The sequence below is a fragment of the Meriones unguiculatus genome (genome assembly GCF_030254825.1).
Source record: "Meriones unguiculatus strain TT.TT164.6M chromosome 13 unlocalized genomic scaffold, Bangor_MerUng_6.1 Chr13_unordered_Scaffold_34, whole genome shotgun sequence".
Lineage (NCBI taxonomy): Eukaryota > Metazoa > Chordata > Mammalia > Rodentia > Muridae > Meriones > Meriones unguiculatus.
This window is the reverse complement of record NW_026843646.1, coordinates 6,913,588-6,937,301: the sequence shown is the minus strand read 5'-3', so window position 1 is coordinate 6,937,301 and position 23,714 is coordinate 6,913,588. Positions and strand designations below refer to the sequence as shown.

Here is a 23,714-nt window from a genome sequence, read left to right as displayed (position 1 = left end):
CAGTAAATGAGCACTCTGTCTGTATCTGTCTGTGTCTTTCTCGGTGTTTCTCTAGTTTGTTTTTTGGGGACAAGGCAAAATGTGTAATATGTGTCATCAGAAAGGTTAGAGCTGATGCTCTGGACAGCTGTGGGCCACAGGGGGTCTGGAAAGTCTTCCAGACCCCCCCCAAAAGGGCACATCTGTAAAGGGAGTTGAGCACCGAGTTTTCTTTGATCTCTGGATCTTTGGACAAGGATAATGCAGGTAGCTCCTGCAGCAGAGATTCACTGATATCCTACTTTCCTTTTCCACTGCAGGAGTGGTGGGATCTGCTGTCTGGCTCTGTGTATTTTTCTGCTGCACAAGCAATGGGATCTAGTCTGTGTCTTGTTTAACTGTTTTGACTCTCGCTGTCATTTTTTGTCTCTGGGACTGACTGAGGACATGGGACAAAATCCTTCTATCCCCCTAGACCTGATTTTTTTCCCATTTCAGGAGGCTTGAGCCATGCTTCACAGTCTCCAGTGAGAGTGGCAAGAATGTGGCAAGGGATTGATACAGTATGTGGAGCCCAGGATTGGCACCTCTGCCAATATTCTCTGGTCTCTGGTCTGGCAGATCTTATCCACTACTCTGGCCTCGGGTCTGGCAGAGTGTGTCCCCTGCTCTGGCCTCTGATCTGGCAGAAATTTGCTGCTGCTGTGGTCTCTGGTCTGGCAGAGTTTGGCTGGTGCTTTGGGCTCTGGTCTGGTAGACAGAGATCAACAAATATGTTGCTGCTCCATTCTCTGGTCTGGCTGAATGCAGGTCATCATTCCAAACTCGGGTGTAGTTGGATGGAGCCTGATTTGGGGGTAGGTCACCACTAATGGAATAGGATAGAGGGCCCATAGAGAGACAGGCCACTGTTCTGAGTTTTTGGTATTTTTTCTTCCATTCTCTTCGAGTGCATTATACCCAGTACATTTTTTTTTCCTTTGTTGTACTTTTGTGATTTTGTTTGCTTGTGATGGTCTCAGTGGGCTGGTGATCAAACAGCTGTGCTCCAATGTGACTTTGCCTTCCCCATGCTCCCAACACTACAAGCTGGGGCACCTCTGGTCATCAGTGGAAACACATATTTCCACATAGTTGGCTAGGAAGGCTCGGTTGGAGAGGGGTCTGTGTGCAGATAGTCTTTCTGGGCTTGACCTTGTTGCCTCCTTGCTATCTCTATGAGGAAGTTCGGTGACCTGAGGTTAGCTCTAGCTTGGAACAATGACCACCAAATAATGCTCTTAGTTGAAAGGTATTGTAGTTATTACTATTATTATTATTTGGTTAGGGTCCCCTGTAGCCCAGCCCGGCCTTAAACTAAACAGCTATAAGATGACCTTGAATTTCTGATCCTTCTGCTCCACCTCGTATCAAGTGAGGTACACTCCCAATCCCACAAACTTCTTTTTTTTAGCCATAGGTGGCTTCAACAAGGAAGTGAACCAAACTCAAATAGGGAAGGCTTGGCTCCACTGAGTTCCTGGGTCTGAGCCTGTGTACTGGCACTGTACACAGAATACCCACCTGAGCATCTTGATATGTCACTTATTATCATGGCTGTACTTATGAGATTGTCACCTGAGAATGAAAACAATTCTTTTTTAGTTAAGGTCTCATACTGGCAACTAAAAGAATTTTATTAGAAAATCTTAGAAAGCACATGTATGATTGTGGTTTGAATAAGTGGGGAACCTCTGTCAATGTGCTCCCCAAAGTGCTAAAGGTTGTAAGCATGGGGAATGGGGAGGAGTAGATGAGGAATTCACCATGTCTGGGTATCTACCCCTACCCCCCAGAAAATGAGTTGCTTTAATTAATCACCAATGCAAGAAAAAAAATAGCTAGAATGCATTTGAGGTTCAAGGTTTAGAAGTGAGGCTGCAGGGGTCCTTTTGGCAATGCTTTTGAAGAACTACATCCAATTCAAGTGCAATGTTTGTAAATTCACACTGAGCAAGGAAGGCAGGGAAGGGAAGGGGAGGGAGGAGAATAAAAAGGAGGACAGGGGAGAAACATGTTCAAACTTTTCCTGTCAAGAAAACGAAAAGAAAAAAAAATCTTAATGAAGTCCCACTTTTTGTATGTGTGCCCAAGAATTTTTTTATAATTATTTATTTAATTATTTGTGTTAAATATTTTTTTAATTTTTTAAACTTTTATTAATTACACTTTATTCACTTTGTATCCCCCCATAAGCCCCTCCTTCCTCCCCCCCTAACCCCACCTACTTTTCCCTTTCTTCATGAATGATCCTCCCCAAGTCCACTGATAGGGGAGGTCTCCCTTTCCTTCCTTCTGATCTTAGTCTGTTAGGTCTCATGAGGAGTGGCTGCATTGTCTTCCTCTGTGGCCTGAGATCAAAGAGCAGGCCAATCAGTTTATGTTACAGGCAGTCCCTCTTCCCATTACTATGTAACCCACTTGGACACTAACTGTCATGGGCTACATCTATGCAGGGGTTCTAGGTTATCTCCATGCATGGTACTTGGTTGGAGTATGAGTCTCTGGAAAGACCCTGGTGTTCAAATTTTCTCATTCTGTTGCTCTCCTTGTGGAGTTTCTGTCCTCTCCAGATCTTACTATTTCCCACTTCTTTCATAAGATTCCATGTACTCTGCCCAACACTTGGCCATAAGTCTCAGCATCTGCTTTGATAGTCTGCAGGGCAGAGCCTTTTAGAGGGCCTCTGTGGCAGGTTCCGAACTTGTTTCCTGTTTTCTTCTTCTTCTGATGTCCATCCTCTTTGCCTTACAGGATAGGGATTGAGCGTTTTAGTCAGGATCCTCCCTCTTGATTAGTTTCTTTAGATGTACAGATTTTAGTAGGTTTATCCTATATTATATGTCTATATGAGTGAGTATATACCATGTGCCAAGAATTTTTAAGTTGTGTTTATGTGTACATTCCTTTCATCATATTTACATATATACTCTAAATGCTTGCTGAATAATGGTGTTTCAATGTTTTTCCCACATTTCAACTGAATTATTTTTGGGCACTAAATCTAAACCTAATTCTTATCAATATTTGGAGGTTTTACTTGTTTTGAATGTGTGATTTTATTTTCTTAGTTAACAGTGTGTACACAGTCCCTTACACCAGGATCATCATATTTGTGTCTCTAACAAAGTAATGAAAAACATTAAATAGTACTAATAATGTTAATGACTAAAATGAAAATAACTGAGTGCATTGTATAATGATCTCAGATGCTCTTTTCAGACAGGACATTTTATGATGAAATTTTTTTCATGAGGCACAAAATGCCTGCTAAGCTTAAGGCTTGTTTACAACATTCTCTTGAAAACAAGGTTCAAGATGAATCCTGAAGTCATAACATCAAATGATGTACAGAGAGGACATAATCACCTTTGCAGATATGGGCTCCTAGGGATAAGTATCGTAGGATTCAAAGCTCAGGACACTTTCTGAGAATATGACTTCTCATAAAACCTAATGAAAAAATTGATTCATCCCAGAAAATGAACATATACATAAAACCAAATACATATAAAGCAGGTAAATGTCAGGAGAAGGACCAGGTTAAAAACTAACACCAAATAAGTATCACTGTTGCTGTATCTGCAATTTCTACCTTATTTGGAATGCAGAGACAAGAAGACTGTTAACTCCTGTATTGAAGGAAGTACATCTGCATAAAGAAAAGCAGTGTTTCGATTCTCCTGTTCTTTTTTTTCTCCTCCCCTTCCTCCTCCTTCCTTACCTCCTATATATGAAGCAAATGTTCTACCTCTGAGTTGTATTCCTGCCTTCTGTACAAAACAGGCAGAAACAGATAATCTTTAGATATAATGAAGCCAGATGCTAAATCTCACTAAAGCTTAGAGGAAGTAACTTGTTATGGGATAAATTAAAGAGAACACAGAGAAGGCAACAGGCATAGAGTAGGCTGTCCTAGTAACAGCAGTAACAGAACAAGATAAAAAGACTCCAGGAAAAGTTTTTTACAGATGGCATAATGGCTGTCATTAACAAATAAAATGCTACATGCTCCCATCCTTTAGGTGAGAATTCTGTTTTACTATCAGATTATGAAGACTTTGTTAAAGGAATTTACTTTTTAAAAGGTTATTTGTCCTTCCACAGATAGTTATTGTGAATTAGGTACCCAATATTCTGCTAAGTCCTGAACACACAAAAATGATTGATGTAAACACCACTTTCTCTATAAGCTTACAATCTTGTGGGGTAATCCACCATAAACAAACCCATAGACCATGCATAGAAATGTATACATCACTATGAATTCCACTATGAAACCTAAAGGAAAGCAAGAGGTACCTAACACCCCAGAAAAGATAAAGAACATACATATTCAAAGGCTGAGAGATGAGAACATTTTAGTTCAGTAGGTGAAATGAAAGAAGGTGAATTTGTTTTCAGTATACTAGGGAAGAAGAATGGAATGATGATGATGATGATGATGATGATGATGATAATAATAATAAAAGATTAAAGAAGGATGGTAGCCATCCCTCTCTGCTGCTGCTGTTTTTTTCATCCTTGCACCCTCTCATGTGACTCTATGCCCTCTAGTGGTGACGGGAGGCAACTTCTCCATCATTTCTCTCTGGAACTGTTGATGGTTTGTTTAATCAGCAGAGCCTGCAGGGCTGATGGCCTCCAAGGAGAACCCATGAACCGGAGGCTCTGGCAGGGTGACTCCAGGAAGTGACCATGCTTCCTCAGCCCGGTTCCGGATGGAACTTGGAACCCTGGTTGCCAGGTAACGGGAGGCCAGCAGCAGCAACAGCAGCCTGGACAGACCAGCTGGTCCAGAGGAGCTGGAGAGATGAGTCTGTTCTGCTTCCAGACCTCCACGGGCTCAGGTCTCAGAGAAGACAGCCGTGGTCGCCTGTGCCGCTGCTGGAGACATGTGGTGCGCTCCATGACACATTTCTGGCCTGTTCCCCACTGGGAGACCAAGGTAACCAGGGCTGTCCTGCAGCAGGGAAGCTTTCTGGTCCACCCCACCCCCCATCCACCGCGATCGCAGCCTGGAAGAGTGTTCCTGCTGGGACACTGAGGAACGCTTTTCATGCCTGTTTCCCGCTTAGGTGTAGGGAAAGTGGTCATTGGTGCCCCTCGGGGTTTGCACACTTAAAGCATCCCTCCTGCCCTGGTCCTTCCTCATAGCGAAAGGTAGTGAGCCTTACTGCATGGCATCCTCATGCTCAGCAATGATCGCATGGACTATGTGAAGCAGATGATTCCCTATTTGCCCACCTTCTGGCCCTTTATCCAAAGATTGCCACCATCTGTTTGGTTCTGGACCTGATGCTGAAAAGGCAGGAGAGTGGTTCCACCGGGGATCTAGCCAGCTCTCAGATCTTCTCCTGCTGTTTCCCAGGGCCAGTGCCCTGTGCCCTCACAGAACCGGACGTGTGAGTCCCAGCAGCCTGAGTCCCAGGCCAGACTCCTTAAAGTGACATGGCCAAACATGGGTGATTGTGGCAGGGTGGGGCTCTAACAGGTACCATTCACCTTCCCCAGGGAATCTCACACACCACCCTTTCTCATGCCCTGAGCGACCTTTCCCGGTTTGTGTAAAGGATTCTGGACCCCATTTGCGGTGTTTGTTATGGATGGAGCCCCTAGCACCCCCACACCCATCCCTGGGAAGATTCTAATAGTTCCTTCTAGATGTCTGGGTGGCTTGGGGATACGGGGCAGTAGGGGTAACACCCCCGTGGACTGTCACAGGTATAGATCCTTCAGGCGGAAAAGCAGACAAAGACATGAGTAAGCTTGGGGTGGAGGGGGAGGTGAGCAGGAAGGGGCGTTTAAGGCCAGGGTGGAGGGCCAATTTTGGCCAGGAGCCTCACCTTTGGGGTTATCTACCTAGGGACTGTCCTCACGACCTAACCTGCTGGTAGAGGACAGAGGTTTCCCACTGGGCTCCTAGGTTTTGAGCAGCAGAGGGAGAGACAAAAAAGGAAAGGCCCTGGGGGATACCAATGCCCCCCCGCAGTTCCAAAGAGAAGCCAGGCTCCCGACACAGTGTCCCTTTGCCCTGCTCTCACCCACAGTGCCATCTTCTTGTTCTTGTCCCAGTGGCTGCAGAAATTCTCCCAGGATTTCTCTGGGGCCCCCGGACCTTGCCATCGTGAGACGGCTGCTGGACTATGCCAGGATCCATGTGCCCACTGAAGAGTTGGACTGCCAATCTGGGGAGATCCTCCGGGTAATGGATAAGCCCTAGATAAGCTGAAGCCTGAAAAGGAGGAGGAGAATTAGGAGGAGAATGAGGACCCGAGGGAGGCGCCTAGTGAGGTAGCAGCTGATTCCAACCCCGTGTCCCACAGGGGAAGTGTCCTGAAGCTCTGGCCAAGGAAGCAGAGGAGGAAGACTGTCAAATCGACTGTCCTGCGGGTAGGAGAGGGGACTGTGCCTTCTCTGGCATGGAGAGGCCATCTTGGGTTAGCTCACCCCATTCTGCGTGCCTTCAGGCTGCTCCCTTATCCCAGATGATGGCTCACCCCTTTTTTTGCTCAGATCCAGGGCTACTTGGGACCTCAACTGCAGAGCTGCCCATGCAAGACACCTTGGTGGCACAGGAGAAACGGAGCCTGGCTTTGGGGGCAGATGCTAAGCCCCAAGAGGATGCTGAGCTCTTGGATCCCATGGCTGCAGGATCCCCAGTCTTGCCAGAAGTTGGACCAGTGAAACCTCTGGCTTTAGTATCAGAGGATGCACAGGGCCTTGTGGACTTGGCTGATGAGCTACTGTTTTCTCCACTGTAGTGCACTTGGGGGCACCCAATCCCCTGTCCTCGCTGCCCGAGGTAGACATATAGTTGGTACAATTGCCGGCTGAGCTGCACCCTGCGCCTGCTCCCCTTAGAGAAAAGATTCCCTCAATTTTATATATTTTTAAATTGCTGTTTTTCACTCTTGTGTTATTATTGTTGGTTTCATACTATTATTATTAAAAAGGTGTTGCTTACTCAACTTAAGTGATGTATTCAGAGATGGGGCCTCCCCATTGGCCCACAGTGGGTGGCTTAGCCAAGGGGTATGGAGCCTGTTTTTGTCGAGAGTTTTCTGCGAGTTGGGCATGTGCATCCATTTATAGAAGATGCTGCCAGGAGTGTAGTTGGTGTGCAGGGGGTCTACTGGGATAGATTGAGCCCCAGAAAAAAAAGCCCAGCAGGGCCAGTGCTTGACAGCAGAATTTGGGGGCCACAGCTGGGCCAAGAGCTAGGCTCTGAGGACCAGGACCAGGACCAGGACCAGGAACAGTACCAGGATGCAGCTCTGTGGACACTATCCCTGAGGGGGAAAAAAACCCTATAATTTGAGATACAAAGTACATTTTGGGGGATCATTTAAATACATGATATTTCTACATAGCCATGCCTGTTTTAGAGCTGGGCACATGCTCAGTTTTGGAGCTGGGCATGGTGGCACACACCTGTAATCCCAGCACTCAGGGAAGAAGAGACTTGAATTTGAGGCCAGCCAGGTCTACAAAGTAGATCTAGGACAGCCAAGACTACACAAGGAAATTTTGTCTAAAAAACAAACAAATAAATGAACGAACAAACACAAAAGAGAGCTAATTGTGTGGACCAAGCTGACCATAATCTCAGAAAGATTAGGTTTCCATGGACTCCCAGGTCTACGATGACAGGGATGCATCTCTGAGCAAAGCTAAGATATTTTTAATGACTTATTCTTGAATCAAGGAATGAATGGATAAAATAAGATGTACACAGGTAACATTTTTTTCTTTTAATGAACAGTAATAAGTCTTCAAATTCTACATTTATTTACAATTGCAAAATCATTTCTGATGTTGTCAGTAAGTGGGTTTTCTCCTTTGCTTTAATTTCATCCATTGAAAAATGTTTGAGTATGTATGTGCCATGAGAGGACAACTTATTGCTGTTTACTATCTGTTTACATCCCATATATGAGTTTTCAACATGAAACCCAAAGAGTCTTTTGACCAGTGAAAGAACTGGCCCTTATTTAGGTTTAAAAATGATTTATGTATGTGCTGGTGTGTGAATTTGTACATACAAAGGCCCAAGTATAGAAATATTAGAAAAATTCTATAGGAGTAATATTGGCTACCCAGAAATTGAGCTCAAATCATCAGGCTTAGAAACAACCAACTATTCCCACTGAGACAACTCTCTGACATTCACTTGTAGATCTGAGACAGTTTTATGAATAAGTCTTTACTCCTAAGAATGAACTAACACATTCCAAAAAAAATGACAGCATTATATCATTTTAATTTGTACATAGCATTTATTATTATTATTATTATTATTAGTATTAGTATTAGTATTAGTATTAGTATTATTTCATGTTCTTCCATCCTTATAGGACAATAGGTTTATAATCTGGATAGAAGACAATATTTTACTGATGTAATATTTCAATTAAGTTTATTTGAGTATCAATGAACTCAGTGGGGAATGTCTGTGGTAAGCAAAACTGGCAACATGACTTTGAACATATAACAATGACTAAAATAAACCCCACAAAGCTGTCACCAAGTCTTCATACATTTGTCATGGCCTAAGAACCCATAGTCAGATTACACATACACACACAACATGCTTTTTTGAAATAAATATCATTGCTGTTACATTATTCAGCACCTCTAGATAATTCTCTCAGAAGGCAGTACTTCAACATTATGTGTCATGTAGTAACTAATGGGAACATAAGAAGAATGGAACTTCAAATAACATATATATGTGTGTATATATATATTCATATATATTTATGCATATATACATACATATACACTATTAAGCATTTTAACATTAATGTTGGTAAAAATAGAACACATTGGGGGAACATCTTCCACCCTTGGACGTGTACTCAGAAAGCTGACACGAGAATCAAGACTTCAAATGCAGCTTTGCCTAATTACTGACATCCAAATCAGGCTTGAAAACAAACATCTTAAAGGAATTTGTGAAAATGAAAAACAAAAGCACCATGCTTTCTCAGAGGCTCTTCATTGAAAAGCATGATCACATACCACATGGTATAAATAAGCAATGGATCACATAGATGATGGGAATCCCATTCTATACTTTTCAGCAGAAAAATACCTATCAGCAAGTGGAAATGCATTAGATCAACAGCAGCCACAGAAAGAATAACAGATTTACCTAATAAACTTCTGTGATTGGATTTGATACACATACATCAAACTTCAATACCTACTCCAATGTTTCAAAATATAGAACACAACCACAATTGGTGACTTCCTCCATTACGTTATAAGTGAACATGGTAAATAATTTACTTCCTCCAAGGCTATGATGAAAAACAGATTAAAAAAAAATTTTTAGTAGATTCTTAGGGAGTACAGATTTTAGTATGTTTATCCTGTATTATATGTCTAATACCCACTTATGAGTGAGTATATACCCTGTGTGTCTTTCTGCTTTTGGGATACCTCACTCAGGATGATCTTTTCTAGATCCCACCATTTGCCTGCCAGTTTCATGATTTCCTTATTTTTAAATGCTTAGTAGTATTCCCATGTGTAAAAGTACCACAATTCCTATATCCATTCCTCAATGGAGTGGGACCTGGGTTGTTTCCAGCTTCTGGCTATTACAAATAAAGCAGCTACAAACATGGTCCAGCAAATGTCCTTGTTGTACACTTGATCAAATTTGGGATATATACCTAGGAGTGGTATAGCTGGATCTGGAGGTAGCACTATTCCTAATTTTCTGAGAAATTACCACATTGATTTCCAAAGTGGTTGTACAAGTTTACATCACGACCAGACATGGAGGAGTGTTCCCCTTTTCACACATCCTCTCCAGCATGTGTTGTCACTTGAGTTTTCGATCTTTTCTGTTCGGATAGGTGTAATGTGATATCCTGGGTTCATTTTGATTTGTATTTCCCTGATGACTAAGGAAGACTTTTGAGGGGGCAGGAGTTCCACAAGGAGAGCATTGGGACTGATACTCCAACCAAAGACCATGCATGGAGATAACCTTGAACCTCTTCAACTCCTGCCCAGATATATTCCATGGCAGCTCAGTCTCCAAGTGAGTTTCCTAGTAATGGGAACAGGAACTGTCTTTGATATGAACTCAGTGTCTGGCTCTTTGGTCACCTCCCCTTGATGGGGGAGCAGGCCACAGTAGAGGACAATGCAGCCAGTTCTGATGAGATCTCATAGGCTAGGGTCAGATGAAAGTGGAGGAGGACCTCCCATATCAGTGGACTTTAGGACAGAAATAGGAGGAAGTTAGGAGGTTGAATAAAGGAGGGGATGAAGGATGGAGCCACAGCATGGATACAATGTGAATAAACTGTAATTTACAAAAACATAAATTTTTAAAAAGTTAAAAAAAAGAAACAACCTTCAGATACTAGAAGGTTTTTTTGTTTACATCCCAGGATATTGTTTTTTGAGAAAGAGATTTTCTGTATAGCCTTGACTGACCTGTCATACTTTCTAGACCAGGCAGGCCTTAAACTAACACAGATCCATTTCCTTCTGCCAGTCATAGTGCTAGTATTAGAGGCATTTGCCAACAATCCAGGCTTTGATTTTTTTAATTTAATTTAATGTTTTATTCTTGCGACATGGTATCTCAGTGCATCATTGCCAATCCAGGATTCTCTTTGTAAACCAGGCTGACCTTGAACTCACAGAGACCTACCTTCATCTGCCTCTCAAGTGCTGGGACTATGGATGTGTGTCACCATGCCTCGTAAGACTTTCTTATAGCCTTGTCACACTATGTGATTTCAGATATATCTAGCCACACATCTAGCCTGTTTTTTTAGACAATGTTTCTCTCTAGCCGTGCATGTCCTGGACTTGCTTTGTAGACCAGGGTGACACTGAACTTACACAGCAGCATGCTTGTGTCTCCTAGAGAGACAGGATTAGAGATATGTGCCACAAAGCCTGGCTCAGATTTTTTATTTCAATAATATATCTATATGATTAAAACATAAATTGAAACATATACATATGATTAAAACAAAATGTATATATTAATATATAACATATTTATTAAATATATTGGTTTATATTACTATATTTAGTGAGAATATATTAATTATACATATGAATATTTTGGTATTTTGAGAGAGGGTTTCTCCTTTTAGCCTTGGCTATCTTGGACTAGATCTGTAGACCAGCCTGACCTTGAACTCACAGAGAGTGGCCTGCTTCTGCCTGGCAGAGTACTGGGATTAAAGGCCTATGCCAACTCTTAGTATTTAGGCACCTATTTCTGGCTTTCCTAGCAACCTGTGATGTCATTACGTGTTGACTGCCAGGGAGGGCAGGTGTGGTTACTTTGCTCCTTAAAAGGATCTGCCTGCCCAGTTTGTCTCTCTCTTGGCCTCTCGCCCTCTTGCTATTGCCTTCTTGTGCTCTCCCCCTTCTCTGTTGGGGTGCCCCCTTCTCTCTCTTCCGCTATCATGTCCTGCTGTCTCCTTCTCTCTCTCTCTTCATCTCCATCTGAGAGACCACCTGAGAATGCAAACAACTGTAAAATAAAAAACAGGGGTGACTATTCCCATCTTTGAATTAAAGCCAGAGCCACGTAGCTCTCAAAAGGCAGGATGAACTGCTCCGAGATAGGTTTTAAAAAATAACGGCAGGGTGAATTGTTTTGAGAAAACTCACAAATGGCCAAAAACTGCAAACAACTAGCTGTAAACTATCTTCATGCTATTCTTGCTGACCAATCAATGTATAGAGCAAAAGTGGCCAGATTTTTAAGTATAAAAATCCTGTGCTTTGCATGCTTGGGGTCGTCTCCTGTCTTTGGAGGGGTGACCGTATCACGATTGGAAAAACAAAAAACAAACAAACAAACAAACAAACAAAAACTCTTGCTTTTGCATGGAGTCGTGGTCTGTGGGGATTTCTGGGAAGGGCGCAATCTTGAACTTCTGAGCTGTGAGACCCCAGGCCTTACATTTTTGGTGCGTTTGACCGGGAAAGGGCGTGCCCCTTCCCCAACCCTCATCAGACTGAGTTCGGATGTTGAGCTCAAAGCAGGTTAGTCTAATTTCTGTTTTGCTTTACTTGTTTCTGTCTTACCAATCTGTTTCTGTTTAGGCGCCTATCTAGACCTTTTTTTAGTCATCTGATCATTCATTGTGATAGACAGACGTATCAGACTATCACTTGACTGGGAACTGGAGGACGCTCCGGTTTGAGAGGCTAGGATTGGGACGCTCCTCCTCCCATCTATTTCCTGTTAGAGATGGCTGCCGCCAGGCAGCCTTTCAATCAGAGTTCTGTGGTACCACCCGCAAGGGCGTCCTTGTCTAAATGTCTGTCTTGTTCTCTTTGTCTCTATCTGTGTTTCCTCTTTGACTTTCTTGACAGACGACTTTATTATGGGACAAACTGTGACTACACCCTTATCCCTCAGCCTTGATCATTTCTCAGAGGTGAGATATAGGGCACATAACATTTCAGTTGAAGTTAAAAGGGAAAAATGGCAAACTTTCTGTTCCTCAGAGTGGCCTACTTTTCAGGTTGAATGGCCACACGAGGGCACCCTTCACCTTGACAAGATCCTTGCTGTCAAGATTAAGACCCTCCAGACTCCAGGAGGCCCTCTGTCTAAGGATCAGTGTGCATATTGCAAGGAGAAAGGACATTGGATCAAGGATTGTCCTAAAAGGACGAAAAAGCCAGAAAAACCGAATGCCCAAGCCCTGGAGACCCAGGTCCTAACCCTGGATGATGACAGTGATTAGGGGGGGACAGAGTTTGACCCCTCACCCAGAGCCCAGGGTAACCCTTAAGATGGACGGGAAGCCAGTCGACTTCTTGGTGGACACTGGCTTCCAGCATTCTGTTCTGTTACAAGATTTTGAAGCTAAAAAAGAAGAAATCATCGGTCCAAGGAGCCACTGGATGTAAACAATACTCATGGACTACCCGAAGAATGGTGGACCTTGGAGTGGACCGGGTATACCACTCATTCTTAGTTCTCCCTGAATGCCCATACCCGCTGTTAGGGCGAGATATTCTAACTAAGATAGGAGCCCATATCCATTTTAGACCAGATGGCCCACATTTGACAGACAATAAAGGAGATCCCATTCATGTACTGACAATTCAACTGGAAGATGAATGCCGCCTTTCTGAAAAGGTGGTAAGTCCAGAAAAAGACATTGACTGGTGGCTACAGAGATTCCCCGGGCATGGGCTGAAACAGATGGCCTAGGAAAAGCAGAGAAACAGCTCCAGTTCTGATAGAGCTGAAGCCTCAGGCTACCCCAATCACGGTGTAACAATATCCAATGTCTAAGATAACCCGTGAGGATCCACCCTCACAAACAGAGGTTCCTTGATCTAGGGGTTCTCAGAAGGGGCTATTCTGCCTGGAATACTCTATTGCTGCCAATTCAGAAGCCTGGATGCAATGACTATTGACCCCTACAGGACTTGAGGGAAGTTAACAAACAGGTCATGAACTTACACCCTACCGCACCCAACACATATAACCTGTTGAGTTCCCCTCCCCCTGACAGGGTTTGGTATATGGTCCTGGACCTTAAGGACACATTTTATTTTTTTGTCTCCAACTCAGCCCTACCAGGCAAGACATTTTTGCTTTTGAATGGAAAGACCCAGACTCAGGGGACTCAGGTGAGCTTACATGAACTCAACTTCCTCAAGGTTTAAAAATTCTTCTACTATATTTGATGAAGCCCTACACTGGGACCTGGCATACTTCCGGGCCACCAATCCCCAGGTAACTTTTCCCCAATATGTGGATGACATTCTATTAGCTGCAAATTGTAAAGAAACCTGCCTTAAAGCCACCAACTAGCTGTTACAAGAGCTGGGTGACCTTGGATATAGAGCATCAGCAATAAAGGCCCAGCTCTGCAGGAAACAGGTCAGTTATCAGGGATATATATTAAGAGAGGAAAAGAAATGGCTATCAGAGGCTAGAAAAGAGACTGTATTTCATATTCCCCCTCCACGGACTACTAAACAACTGAGGGAAATTTTAGGTACAGCAGGGTTTTGCCAGCTGTGGATTGCAGGATTTGCCAAGATGGCAGCCCATCTGTATGCCCTTACAAAGGGCAAAGACTTTCATCTGGGGAAAGGATGAACAAGCCACATTCGATAATATCAAACAAGCCTTAATGTCGGCCCTAGCATTGGGACTCCCTGATGTAACCAAACCCTTCCATCTTTATGTGGCTGAGAAACAGGGAATGGCCAAGGAGTTGCTAACACAGAAAATTGGACCCTGGAAGAGACCAGTAGCCTATCTATCCAAAACGCTTGATTCAGTAGTGGCAAGATGGCCAACCTGCCTTCGAATAATAGCAGTAGTAGTGGCACTAGTAAAAGATGCAGACAAACTGACTCTATGACAGGACCTCACCATCTATGCTCCTCATGCCCCTGAGAGTGTCATAAGGCAGCCACCTGATTGCTGGCTCACGAACACTTGCATGACACCTTACCAGGCTTTGCACTTGAATAATGATAGAGTCACCTTTGAACTGGCTATGGAGCTAAACCCTGCCACCTTATTTACGGATCTAGAAATCCAGCCCCTGGAGCATGATTGTTTGCACGTTCTAGCAAAGGAACAGGGATGGTGCAAGGACTTGAAAGATCACCCTCTTCATAAAGCTGAGGTGACATACTATATGGATGGGAGCAGTTTTTTTTGAGCATGGAAGAGAAAGGCAGAGGCAGTGGTGGTAGATGGACATAAGGTAATATGGGCCCAGGCATTGCCAGAGGGCACTTCTGTTCAGCAGGCTGAATTGATTGCTTTAACCCAGGATTTAACTCTGGAAAAGGGTAAAAAGATAAACATCTACACTGATAGTCAGTACGCCTCATAAACAGCCCATGTGCACGGGGCCATCTATCATCAGAGAGGCCTGCTAACATCAGCTGGTAAAGAGATAAAAAATAAAAAGAGATAAAAAATAAAAACAAGATTCTGACTTTGCTCAATGCACTGTTGCTGCCCAACAAGGTAAGCATTATTCAATTCCTAGGACAGCAGAAGGTCGAAACTTCCAGGGCACCAAAGGGGAATAACATGGCCGATCAGGAGGCTAAAGTAGCTGCTAGAGGAAACTCTGCCCCAGTGGTATTAACAGCTGAACTGCCCAGAGAAGAATGACTTAACTGCTCAGAAACTGACTTAAAGTTAATATGGCAAAAATGGGATATTTAACACCAATGTGGGGGCATGGATTGACTCTAAAGGTAAGATCATTCTACCCCAGGAAGATGCTGAGAGATTGATAACTCAGATGCATAAGTGGACTTACTTGGGGGCAAAGAAATTGGCTGAAGTTGCCCTCCAATACCCGTACCGAATACTAAACCTCACCATCCTAACTGAGAGAGTGACTAGGACATGTGAACCTTGCCAGAGAGTAAACATAGGTAAGAATTTCCAGAGCCCAGGAAAGCGGCTAAGAGGAAGTAGACCCAGAATGCATTGGGAGGTGGATTTCACTGAAATTAAACCAGACAGGTATGACAATAAATATCTCCTGGTTTTTGTGGACACTTTTTCAGGATGGGTGGAAGATTTTCCCACAAAGAAAGAAACCACAATGGTCGTGACCAAAAGATTCTGGAAGACATTTTTCCTCAGTAAGGTATTCCAAAGCTAATTGGGTCAGACAATGGGCCAGCCTTCCTTGCTCAGGTAAACCAGGAGGTGGCCAGATTTCTGGGACTTGATTGGAAGTTACATCATGCTTATAGACCCCAAATCTCAGGACAAGTAGAGAGAATAAATAGAACTCTAAAAGAGACTCTCACAAAATTGACAATGGAGACTGGGGGTGACTGGGTGGTGCTTCTTCCCTTGGCCCTCTTTAGAGTCAGAAATACTCACTCCCTACTAGGCTTAACTCCCTTTGAATTACTATATGGGGTTTCTACTCTCCTACCTTGACTCTTCTTGGGGACCCTCTTGACATAACTAGTGGTAACTCTGACTTGTCCAGGCTAAAAGGACTGCAGCTTATGCAGAAAGAAATATGGAGCAAGGTTGACAGTGCATATGCGCCCAGGTCCTTGGAGGTGCCCCATCAGTTCCAGGTGGGAGATCTGGTATATGTGCAGTGACATGGCAGCCAGAATCTGGAACCTCAGTTGAAGGGTCCTTATTACATCCTGCTCACCACCCCAACTGCCAAAGTAGAGAGCATCACAGCTTGGGTCCATGTGTCACACGTTAAGCCTGCTCTTCATCAACCTGCAACACCTGGAAAGTCCAAGCCTACAGCAACCCACTAAAACTGAAACTCATCAGGGACAATAAACTCTCAGACCAGAACTCCCCTTTGTCAGGGAAAGTATAAGTGAAGTTCAGGTCCTGATGCTCCAGAAAGAGTATCAACCTCTCCATGAGGTTGATCCACAATTTTAGGGTTAAAATTGAGGCAAAAAGGGGGTGTGTGAGAGACCACCTGGGAATGAGAAAAACAACAGTGATTATTTGAATTGAAGTCAGGTGTAGATAAATCTTGAAGGAAAGGGTCAACTGTTCTGAGAACAACTATCTACAACCACCTGTAAACTATCTACAACCAGCTGTATACTACCTAAAACCAGGTGTAAACTATCTTCATGCTATTCTTGCTGAACAATCAATGTATAGAGCAAAAGTGGTTTCAATTTCAGGTATAAAACCCTGTCCTTTGCATATTTAGGGCTGTCTCCTGTCTTTGGAGGGGGGACCCTATAGAAACTGAAATAAAACTCTTGCTTTTGCCTCAAGTTGTGGTCTATAAGTGTTCCTGGGAAGGGCACAATCCTGAGCTCTTGAGCAGTGAGACTCCAGGTCTTACAACATGAAACTAAAATGCTTTTGCAATCCATTCTTTAGGTGGTGGAGCAGCTTATAAAATGGGAAACCTCTTTACAAGCTATACAACAGACAGGTTCAATTCTAGACCATTCAAAGAAGTCATAAAATGTAAACATGAACAAAAATAAAAGAACAATCCAGAAAGATAATCCTCAGTGAGGTGTCCCAGAAGCAGAAAGACATACACGGTATACACTCACTTTCAATTGGATGCTAGACCTATAAGATAGGATAAACAAACTAAAATCTGTACACCTAAAGAAGATAAATGAGAAAGAGGACCTAGGTTAAGATATCAATCCTCACTTAGAAAGACCAATGGGATGGATATAGGCAAAAACAAGAAACAGGACAGAAGCCTGCTCCAGAGGACCAATGAAAGACTCTACCTAGCAGTGTATCAAAGCAGATGCTGAGACTCATATCCAAACCTTGGGCAGAGCACAGGGAATCATATGAAAGAAGGGAGAGTTAGTGTGACCTGGAGAGGACAGGAACTATACAAGGACCAAATATATCAGCACAGGGGTCTTTTATGAGACTGTTTCTCCAACCAAGGACCTTGTATGCATATAACCTACCACCCCTGCTCAAATGTAGTCCATGTGAGCTCTGTATCCAAGTGGGTACCATACTAAGTGGAACAGGGACTATTTTAGACATGAATTCAGTGGCTCACTCTTTGACCTCCCCCCTCTCAAGAAAGAATCAGACTGCTAGGCCACAGAGGAGGATATTTCAGCTAGTCCTGATAATACCTGATAAGCTAGGGTCAGTTGGAATAGGAGGAGGCCCTCCCCTATCAGTGGACTTAGAAAGGGATAGGGAAGAGATGAGGGAAGGAGGGTAGGATAGGAAGGGAATGAGGGACTGGGATACAGCTGGGATACAAAGTTAATAAACTGTATCTAATATTAAAAAATAAAAATACAAAAGTGGGACATATAACAAATTTCCTAAAGATGAAACACAAAATGCTGACAGTTTTTTGTTTCTTTGAAAACAGGATTCTTTTCTGAATAATTTTGGCTGTCCCAGGCTCTCTTTATAGAACAGCCTGTGCTTGAACTCACAGAGATCCACCTACCTTTAACTTCCTGAGTGCTAGGAATGTAGGTGCTCACCAATAGCCTGAGCTGCTGACAGTTTATTTTGTTTTAGCATTTTATTTTTGTTGTTTCATGCACTACATCTGAACTGCAGTTTCCTCTTCCTCCACTCCTCCCAGCCACAATCTATCCACCTCTACTCTGCCCAGCTCACCTCTCCTTCATCTGGTTGTATTTTTTTCCATTCATTTTATTTTCAATGAAAAAAAATGTGATGGCATGGAAAGTTATAATAAGACTAGGAAAAATCCCTCATATCAGAGTTGGTCAAAGCAATACATGAGGAGAGAAAGTGTAGCTAAAGCAGGAAAAAGAGTCAGAGACACCCCCATTCTCACTGTTGGAAGTCCCTCAGCGAAATCAGGATAATAATCATAAGGTGCATGCCAACAACCTAGCTCACAAGACTCATAGAATGTTTATGTTTTTGTCCTTCAGTCTCTGATCCCCTATGAACTCAGTTGACTCAGTGGGCCATGTGCTTGTTGTGTCCTTAATATCTCTGGTTCCTACAATACATATTCCCTCATTTGTGGGGTTCCCCTGGATACATCATTGTGTTTGGATAAGGGTCTCTGCATCTGTTCCCATGAGATGCCTCGTGATGTCTCTCTGATGACAACTGGGCTAGGCACTCATCAATGATTATAGCATAGTATCTTTCATTGTCATTTTTTGTCTGTCATGTTTACAGATATCGTGTGTCTCTAGGTTATCTTGACTCTGGTTCATGGTCATCCAGGCAGTGTCAGGCATGGACTTCCCCTCATGGTGTGGGCCTCAATGTGTTTTCTGGAGTGTATTTCACATTATTGGGTTGGGGTTTTCCTTCTAGTATCTTCTGTAGGGCTGGATGGCTGCATATATACTGGGTATAGTAGTCTGGGTTGGCATCGGTGGTCTCTTAGTGTCTGCATGATATCCAAGCCCTTCTGGCTTTCATAGTCTCTGCTGAGAATTCTAGTGTGATTTGGATAGGTCTACTCATTATTTGAATGCTATTTTGGTATTAGCAGTGTCATGCATAGAACAGTTAATTTTCATGGTGTCATCCCCATATAAAATAGAATCTCTGTAACCTAAGAAAATAAAAAATGAACACACTATAATGTGTGTTGAGTGAATTAAGACGAAGAAGGGACTAATTTGAGGTAAAAATAAACTATATATAAATGCTGCAAAAAATTAAAATACTTGTAATTCAATTATGATATTTTAGAATATAACTGCATCAAAAAAGTTAATTCCTAGGCCATCAATATACCCAAAAATGTATGTAGCATTTTGCCTTTGCATGATGATGAATATTTTTCTATAACTCCTCATATGAAAAGTACTGTTGTTTAAGTGATTTCTGAATGAATTACATAACATTATTAAAAGCAGAAAATTTGGTAGTTCTATGTGAAAGATAATTATATGCATAGTTCATGTTCCCTCTAACTCTCTCTTTATAGGAAAGGATTTATGAAAATGATTTACAATCTGTGAGTCAATTAATTCAACAGTGGATGCCTAAAAATGGAAAATCGAGGAATCTATCAGTGGCTTAGTCCATGAGGCTGGTTGGCTCAACTCACCTTCATATACACAGAACTCCTCAAGAAGAAGGTTCTATAGTCAATGAAGAAATAGACTTGCTACCAAAGCGAAAAAGAACAGGCAAAGAGTAAAACATTCCTTCTTCCATGTCCGTGTATAGGTTTCCAGTAGAAGATGAGGCAAAGATGAGTGGTTGGTTTTGCAGTATGAAGATATGGATTAAAGTTATATTTTTCAGCTTTATAGATCCAGAAGAGAAGTAGAGAAGACTATTTCAAACAAGCAAGAGTACTTTACAATTGTGTCCTTAATTTGGGTGTTTTGCTTAATTCCATATGCAGTCAAGTTAAAAACCAAGAGTCATGATCACACCTCTTTTCAGCTTGAAAGATAATCATATCTCCTCTTTACATTAACTTCCAAATGAAAAGGATAACAGGTCATAGTAATGCCTAAAAATAATTTAATGACGCAGAGTACAACAGCAGACAAATTACATATTTATCTTGATAATAACTGAAGCTAACATTATATAACTGTCCTTCAAAACCGTCCAGGTTAGAAACAACAAAGTCCAGGTTAGAAACAACTCTCCACCGCCGCTGGGCCACTCCACAACACCTCCCTCATAGGGCAACCCACATTAAGCACAAGGATTCACCTCCCACCTGCTATGTGTATGTAGGGTCCCTAGGTCCAGACCAAGCATGCTCCTTATTTGATGGCTCAGTCTCTGCAAGCCCCCTGGGGGCTGGGGCAGCTGTTTCTGTTGGTCTTCTTGTGAGGTTCCTCGCGCCTCCAGGGCCTTCCATCTTTTCCCCAACACTTACTCAGGATCGCTAGAGCTCTGCACCTTTCTTAGGTGCAAGTCTGAGCATCTGTCCAAGCTTATTTCTGGCTGGAGTCTCTGAGACAATGGTCAGGTTAGGGTCCAGGCAACCGGGTTTTACAGTCCCAATTCTGGGCGTTCTCAATGTGGTCAAATATCGTCCAACAGAGCCTGATATTCTTCTTCTGTGAGAGGAGCCTCGAGTGTTGGTTCGATCTGCTCCCATGGTACATCTGGGTCCAGAGCGGCTGGTCCCTGTTCCTCTTCCACTGTTCTCGCCAGTTGCTCCAGGAAGAGCTGGACAGGGCAGGAGTTGCTGGATTCTGAGTAGGCCTCTGTGAAGAAGGTGAGTTCGGGTCTTGACATCAACGCTTCTGCACACTGGCCTCCTGCAGAACCCGATGTCAACAAGCTGTCGCGGGAAGCCTCCTGCTCAATGCAACACGATGCTCCAGGAGCCCTTTCCGGGCCAGGAGAGGCAGGCAGGTCCTCACCTTTAGCTGTGCTGCCTCCAGCGCGGCCTTTCTGCCTGGCCTTTCTGTTCTGGAACCATATGTGGACGGTGTCCTCAGGCAAACCTGTGCTCAGGGCCAGTTGCACCCTCGTGGCATAGTCTGGGGATGGAGAGATCTCAAAAGCTTGCACTAGCATGCTGATCTGCGCTGGACTAAGCCGCGTTCGAGGCCTCCTCCGTTCTGAGGGCGGGCCTCTTGCTTGTTGTACCCTGGCGACAAGCTTTTCAGGAGGCTGTTGGGAGGCTTCATGGCTGGAGCCTGCGGTGGTCTGCTTTGAGGTCTTCCTCGACATGCCAGTTCTATTTCTGCGGTTTTGAAACCACACGCGGATGGAGGACTCTGGAACTCCGAATTCCCTGGCCAGTTCCTGCCTGGTCCTGAAGCTCGGGTAAGGTGTCTTGGCGAAAACTGAGAGCAAGACCTCCTTCTGCTTGGCCTGCCAAACAGTCTTTTGACGCCGGGATGTCTTTGCCGTGCTGCAGCCACCCACATCTGCCTGATCTTCCATCCTGCTGAAGACACTTTGACAGGAGTTCTTCCTCTCCAGTGTGTACTCAGAACAACACCCAGGAAAGTGCAGACTATGGCAAATGCGTAAAGGAGTCCGCTGCTCACCCTTAAATACCGACCTGAAGCCCCACCCACTCCCTCGAGGCCTCCAATTACAGGCCAAACCGTGGAACGCTCTTCTGCTTCCAAACTGTGAAACCCTTCCTTCCTCTTGCGAATTTTCCCATATCCCACCCTAAAGCAGCCTTTCCAGAAACAGTTGGCCTTGTGTTCTACCCAAATTCCACTGCTTAGCTCACAGTACGCACCTGTGTTGGCCCACAAGGAGTTTGAGGGGAGAGTCTAAGGCACGGCTTCTGATGATCAGGCAAGGAGAAGAGGCATAAGCCAGGAGCAGTCTTTGCCTACTTTAACAAGGTCATTCATTCAGCTCTGGCTGATGCTCAAGGAGGAACGTGGCTAGAACAGATCTTGCACTCTGCGTGTGCCGTCTGCCTTAAGTTCCTTTGAGCTCCAGTCACCCGGTGTATGATTTCAACAATCTAAATATGGTTAGGACCCTGCAAGTCTAAGCATTTGGGCAAAGAGTAGACTTATCCTGCAGAAAGACTCCTGGAATTATTTCTGAATTTCTCCTTCAGTGGCAGACTACAGAAGGTGTCAAGTTCCCTCTTGGTTCCCTGCCACGGACCGGCCCAGTCGGGCTCCTGTCTTCCGCGGGAGAACAAGGCTTTAGACAGGAAGACACGGTTTCGGCGAAGAATTGACAGAGACACCTTGATGGTTTTGACTCTGCTGCAACTTTACTGAAATCAAGCTAGTATTTTTATAATGATTTCACAAGAGGCACCTTAAAATTGGCATATTTTCCAGAACATTCAGACTTTTACCAAGAATACAAAGTTTACATTTTAACTCAAAATGCAATTAAACATAAAGCAGCACCCACAAATAATCTTGGCCTAGAAACTTTTTGATCAGAGCAAACAAAGGAAAAGAAACCTCAAATATAGTTTTATTATTGCTAACCAATGAAGAGGAAAGTTAGGAGCTAAATCAGATGCCTGCCAAAGTCCTTCTCTATATCAAAATCTAACTCTTGGGCAGGACGTATGGGATACGTCCTGCCCAAGATTTATGATCTTCTCTAGGAACAAGGCACTGAAGGGAGGGGGAAACTCCCGCCAGCTGCACCTCTCATGCTATTATTTCTTAAGAAGGAGCCTATTATTATTTTACTATTCTTAATGCCTATTAATACTAAATTTAATTCATTACTTTTCTTAAACTTATTTTTATTAAAGCCTTTAACAATCTACTAATAATAAATTTCTTTATAAAGTTAATTGTGCTGTTTCAGGTATCACAGGGAAAGATCAAAGAATTTATTATTTTAGCCCCAGAGCCACAACTGAAGAAGCGTAGAAATCTCAGAACACGTCTCTTTTCCAAGTGGGATGAGTTTGCCAGGGACCTTCCAGGGGGCATTATTTCCGAGGAAATCATATCCCCCACCCTGTAGCTTATGCTACTATGGCGACACTGGCGTGGGTGTGGCAGTTCCTCTGGTTCCACCTATTTAATCCACCATACACTTTGTCCTACTGGAGAAATTTTACAGATTCCTAGAAACTGTATGAACCTTCAGAAGCACACATTGTGGATCCCAAGACTTTTGGGAGAGGATACTGAAGTCATTTCCTTCATTTCAAGGAACAACATTTGTTGCTGCCATTAATTTGGATCTCTGATCATTAGGCACTGTTTTCCAGAACACACAATTTCCGGTACTGCCAAATGTGCCTGTTGTTCTTCAGGGTGTGGCTTTGCCCTAGATGGAGGAGAACAGTAACAGCTGAGAAATTCTAGCCCTGCCTTATTTTTGCATCTCATGTTTTACATGTGCCATAATTTTAACTTTTTCCTTGCAGTCCCCATCAACAGTACCTGGGTGTACAATAGATACTGTAGAAGTTATTCTGCTTCTTCCAGAGATCCGCTTTACCATCCCTGAATACACAGGTCCATAAACAGCTGTATTTCCTTTGTAACATAGAAGCCTTGTGGATAGGGTTAGAGGTTTATCTGCAGCCAGATGCAAAGCTGTGATGCTGCATGCAGTGGTGTGTATCAAGTCTAAAATCAAGTCTAAAATCCTCAGTTGATATTTTCCTACCTGCCTAGTACCTCATGGCTGCCTGATGGGAGACAGCTCGTATTGTTGCATGAGGGGCCTAAGCCTGACAGGCCCCTCTGTTGGTTTCCTGATGGCAAGAGGTTAGCCTGTATGTCCCTCTTGGGCAGTGATCCCTAGTCCAGTGCTTTCC

At 43.5% G+C, this 23,714-nt stretch overlaps 1 pseudogene; it reads right to left on the bottom strand.

Moving 5' to 3' along the window:
- Window positions 1-23,714, bottom strand: part of LOC132650911 (zinc finger protein 347-like) — a 119,534-nt pseudogene that overhangs the window by 55,303 nt on the left and 40,517 nt on the right.